The sequence below is a fragment of the Myotis yumanensis genome, unplaced genomic scaffold, assembly GCF_028538775.1.
Source record: "Myotis yumanensis isolate MYYU_CA2020_CCGP unplaced genomic scaffold, mMyoYum1.0.hap1 SCAF_22, whole genome shotgun sequence".
Lineage (NCBI taxonomy): Eukaryota > Metazoa > Chordata > Mammalia > Chiroptera > Vespertilionidae > Myotis > Myotis yumanensis.
Genome location: NW_027223773.1, coordinates 17,232,170 through 17,237,708, shown reverse-complemented (window position 1 = coordinate 17,237,708; position 5,539 = coordinate 17,232,170). Strand labels below are relative to the sequence as shown.

The 5,539-nt window shown below is 56.6% G+C and overlaps 1 pseudogene; it reads right to left on the bottom strand.

The window, feature by feature from the left end:
* Positions 1-86: 86 nt before the first annotated feature.
* Positions 87-916, bottom strand: LOC138999366 (THO complex subunit 4 pseudogene; annotated as a pseudogene).
* Between the last annotated feature and the right edge of the window lie 4,623 nt (positions 917-5,539).

Genomic DNA, 5,539 nt, shown 5'->3' with positions numbered 1-5,539 from the left:
AGGTCCCCGTCAGCCCGCCCTCGGGAAGCAGCGCAAGACGACCTCCAGGCCTAGGTCCACCACGCACGCACTGACTTGGGGGTGCTTTAGCTGGTGTCCATCATCGCGTCGTAAGCGACCAGCTGGGCGTTCAGCTCCTCGGTGTCCCTCATCGAGTTGTAAGCGTCCTTCTGGGGGTCCAACCGCTCGGTGTCCCTCATCGCGCTGTAAGCATCCAGCTGGGCGTCCAAGTCCTCCGCAGAGACGTGTAGCTTTGAATTGCGGCCGGTGCGCCTCCGCGGGCGCGACTCGGCGCACCGCCGCCGCCAAAGCCTCCAGATCCTCGGTTTGTAGCCACCCAGCCTCTGTTGACACTCGGTACCGGCCTGGGCTGCGTGACTATCTTCGAGGTGAGGATCTGGATGTGGAGGGGGTGGCCATCCAAAGGGACGCCGTTGTACTGCTTCCTGGCTTCCAGGGCGTCTGCCTTCTGCTCAAAGTGCACGTGGGCTGTTCCCAGGCTGCGGCCAGAGCGGTCGTAGTGGACACCGGCCTTCTTCAGAGGCCCGAACTCCGCAAACAGCTGCTGGAGGTCTGGGTCGGACACTCCGAAGGCCAGGTTGGACAGCAGCAGCTTGCCCCCGGTCACCAGGCCGGCGCCCCTGCGGAAGCGGTCGTGGTGCCACTCGTCGGGAAGCTGTCTCGGCCTGCTGTAGGGCGCCGGCCGGTTCCTGCCTCTGCCGAGGGCCGCCCGGTTCCGGAGCGGCCCGCCGCCCTGGCTCACTGGTGCGGCGGTTTGCGCTCCACCACTGCGGCCTCCCTGGGAGCCGGCCTGGCCTCGGTCCCGGCCTAGGTCCCTGCCCCGGCTGTGGCCGCCCCGCTGGCTCCGGTTCAGCCTAATGATGTCGTCCAGAGACATGTTGACTTTGTCGGCCATGGCGGGGCCCGGAATCGGCCTTGGGTCGAGCCCGTGCGGTAAGCAGGCCGGCCCTTCACTTCCCACGCGGCACCGGAGCTGTTCCTGAGCGGGCACCAGACGCTGGGGGCCAGGCCCAGGGATTCCCAAAGGTGTGGACTGAGAGTGTTCAGACGCGCCCAGGCCTGAGAAGGTCTGCGAATGATACACCCTACGGGGCGCTGCCCCTTCTTTTATATGATAGCCCCAGCGAGTGGTGGGAGGAGCCAGAGAGACCCACCAATCAGCCACTCCCAGGAATGAAGGGTCACCGTTTGGGTGACGCCAACTTTAGGGTGGGGCAGGTGGCGCATCTCAAGGAAAGGTTCTCCTGCACGTGGCTGCCATGCCCGGGGTGCTTGACCGGCGCCTCTTGGGCAGGCTCCTCCGACCCGGGACCCGTGAAGAGTGTCGGGGGTTTTATTTTACTTTATGTTCTTTTTCTCTTATTTCTGTGCTCATTTCTCTTCATGCATTGCAATTGATTCTATCTCTGGGCAATGAACCGGTTGCAAACGTCGGTCCCATTGGCATTCGAAGGGAGGGGGAGGGAGAGGGGGAGGGGGCGGGGGGTGTGCGGGAGGGGGAAGGGGGGAGGGGGAGACCGGAGACGCAAACACACCGAACCTAGCGGTCCTTGGAGGTCATGGGAGGCAGAGGCTGAGGTGGATGTGAATAAAACGTGTATGCTTTTGTATCTTAGCTCTGAGCCCAGGACGCCAGAGGCCACCAGCAGTCAAATAGCCCCATCAGAGAGTGGCAGTATAGATGTGTATGGGCCTGTCCCTGTTCGTCGGTCTATGTTCTCTATATTCCACAAATGAATGAGATCATGTGGCATTCATTTCTCTCTGACTGGCTAATTTCACTTAGCATAATGCTCTCCAGTTCCATCCATGCTGGCAAGAATTCCTTCTTTTTCCTTCCTACTTTTTTTTTTTTTTGACCGCAGCGCAGTATTCCACTGTGTAGATGTACCACAGTTCTGTGAGTGTGTGCATGTTTGTGTTTACTGCATTTCTGTGAAATGTTCCCCCTCTCCCCCACTCCCCAGCCCACACCCCCACACCCCTATAGGCATCTCCCTGGAGGCATCTCCCAACAGAAAGCAGCTTAGGGTTTGGCCCCTCCCTTGGGGGTGGGGGGGACACCCAGGTGCCAATGGCACCTGAGGGCTTCCAGTGTGGTGGGAGCAGGGACACCTTTCAGGTTACATTACTCCATCTCTGGAAGAGGAAACTGAGGCTGAGGCAGTTGAAATTGATTTGCATAAACAGGTTAGTTATCAGGAAGACCGGAAGCTGGAGTTGTAGAAGTTGAGGGCCAGGGGAGGGTACCCTTCTGAACAGGGTGAAGAGTGGGGGCCTGGGGAGAGAATGCCATCTGTCTGCAGTCAAACAGCTTAGCCCTACCGAGGGAGGGCATGACTAGTCCCTGTGTCTGTGGGGCCCTTGGGAGCAGGGTCTGAGTGAGGCGTGTGCTTGTCTGTGTGTTTACGTCCGCAGTCACGCACAGACACTTCTTGATCTGAATGGTCCGTTGGCATCCATAAGCGCCCTTCAGCCCCCCTGCCTTCTCGTAGACGGCGCGCCCCCTGCTTGTCCTTCCCCCCTCGGATCAAGTCCAGGCACCTGTTTCTGCCTTCCCCAGAGGTGGCTGCACAAGGGTGACTTGCATTAGCGCTACTCGACCAGCAGAGGGCGAGACGGGCTCTTAGGCCATGCTTGGGCTGGGCCCTCTGGTCCAGCTCCCTCTCTGGATGAGTGGTCAGGCCCCTGTCCACAGACCAAGTCCGGCCCGGGCCACATGGGCTTGCCGAAGCGTCTAAAAGCATTGAAAGGCTGGATCAATGTCATTTCTAAGGAGGGTTTATTTTATTTTATTTTGTTTTATTTCATTTTATTTTATTTTATTGTGTGTGTGTGTGTGTTTTGGCAGGGTTTTTTTTTTTTTTTTTAAGAAGTTCTGTGTTTTTTTTTTTTATTTTAAAAGGAGGGTTTTTTTTGTTTTTGTTTTTGTTTTTAAAAACCAAGTCAGATATTCAAATCTTCATGCAAGCTGCTTCTCCCAGGGGTTCCAGACTGAATGTTCGAGGGCATCTTCAGGAAGGCCTGCTGGGATGGTGCTTCCACATTCTAGAAGGTGTTCTGGACTCTGCCAAACAGGATGAAGTATTTTGCCTACAGCCAGAGGAACCCGAAGAGGTTCTCATCGAACAGGTTGAAGACTCCACGATGGCGCCTGGTGTAGACGAAGGTAGGTATGTTAACACTAATGGTTTCCACTACATAGAAACACATCCTGCAGGTTCTGGGGGGGCGTAGTTCTGGTCTCTCGAGCCCATGTCCACAGCCAGAAGAAACGGAACAGGCTGCTCCTCCGAGTGCCTGGCGATGGGGCCCGCTGGTGGCCACTCACTTCTTCAAATCGCCCGGCAGGTCCAGTCTCCGGAGAACTTGACAGGCACTGATGGAGCAGCAGGAGCCACCCTCTGAGGCTACACCAGCACCAGGAAGGGCGGCAAAGGCGGCAGTGGTTGGACCCCGCCGACGGGTAACCAAGAGTGCTGGTCTACCAGTCCTAGCGGCCCACCACTGCAGTGGCAGCCACTCGCTCCTTTAGCATTGCTCCATGTCCAATCTCTGGAGAACAGGCCTGGCACCGACGGACCTGCGCCGCCGGCATGATCAAGACAGTGCAGATGGCACCCTGCAAGTTGGCCGCGGGCACTGCAGCAGCTTTTCCTCCCTACATGCTCTGCAAGGAGAAACGATATAAAAGCTACCACCAGGGGCTCCGGACAACCGGCGTGAACCTCAGCGGGAGGGATCCAGATCTCCAGCAGGCAAGGACGTCCGGCCACCAGGCCAGAGGGCTGATTGCGACCAGTACCCAACCCCAAGTCCCTCCGGGACGGCACTGCGCCACCGAACACGGGGGCGGGGGGTGGGGGCGCTAGGAAAATCTTTTTCGGAGGATGGCCAGAACGAACATGGGGGCGGGCGGGGCCATTCGAAAGTGAAAGACTTCCCCAGAGTCGCACACCACCACCACCACCACCCACCCCCCATACCCTACAGGCCCAAAACATCCCTACACCTGCCTCCCTTTCTCCATCTCTCCCTCTCTCCCTTCCTGGAGGACATAACAAAAACATTTTATAAAGTAGTTTATTTTTTACAGAGAGGAAGGGAGAGGGATAGAGAGAAACATCCATAAGAGAGAAACATCAATCAGCTGCCTCCTGCACACCTACTGGGGATGTGCCCGAAACCAAGGTGTATGACCTTGACCAGAATCGAACCTGGGACCCTCCTCCGCAGTCCGCAGGCCAAGGCTCCATCCACTGAGCCAAACCAGTTAGGGCATCAAAACGTTTTTGCCGCCTGGGAGCTGAAACCAAAATGAGGCAGTACTCACGGATCGGATCGTCTCATCTTTTCTCTCTCCTCTCCTCTCTTCTCTTCTCTTCTCTTCTCTTCTCTTCTCTTCTCTTCTCTTCTCTTCTCTTCTCTTCTCTTCTCATTGAAATTATTGGTGAGATACTGGTTCATAAAACCATACGGGTTTTAAAATAAGATAAAAAATGAATCAGATATGAATAAATAGGAATCTTTGTATGGAACTAAAAAAAAAGACAACAACAAATCATACAGGTTACTCAAGTGGACAACTCAAGAAAATATCATCTGAATACATACATACCACATCGTTTTCAAGCGGGAAGCTACATCGGAGCGCACGCTGCCCATGGAGCCCAGTTCATCAAGTCCCTCCGTCCTCATGGATTTCTTCTCCGCCCGCCCGACCTACTCTTTTCTTTCTTCTCTTTCGCGGCCCACAACCTCCACACACCACCAACATCCCTCCACACACCACCAACATCCCTCCACACACCACCAACATCCCTCCACACACCACCAACATCCCTCCACACACCACCAACATCCATGGTTTTCAGCACAGGTATGAGGTCTTTCCAAGGCCTCTCCACAAAGCCCGGACATACAGGCCATGAACGGTCACCTCAACCCCAGAACAGTTTAGGTCCTAAACTTTAGGGGAAACCGGTCTCTGCCCCGACAAGCATGTAGGGTGGGAAGCTGTTGTGGTGCCTCGGGAGGTTGTAAGTTTCAGCAGGCGGACAACTCAGGACACTGGAACACATGCGAGCATATACCCCATGCAGCTCTGTTCCGTTTGGGGCGCGGGCGAGGGAGTGCACCCGGCCTCTCTGGACCAAGTTGGCACCAGGAGTGGCTGAGGAAGGGGAGGCACTTCCACCAATGGTGGCCTGTGCGCTCCTCACCGGCCAATCACGGTGGATGTGGGTGTTGTCATGCCTCCGGGTGGGCGGGGTCAGAGCGCCCCAAGCTGTGTGGTGCACGTGGGGAAGGAGAAAGGCGCTTAGAGGCACCACAGCGGTGGGTGGGTGAGTTGCGGGTGAAGGAGGGCGGGGAAGCGGGGGTCTCTGCCTGGTGGTAAAGGGCTTGGGATGTCCCCCCAACTTTAGCATGGTGCCCTGTTTCCCCACAGTGCAGTTAGTGGGGCTGGTAGCCGACCCCCAACTTCAGCTGCTGGCCCCTGACTCTTGGGCACAGGGCA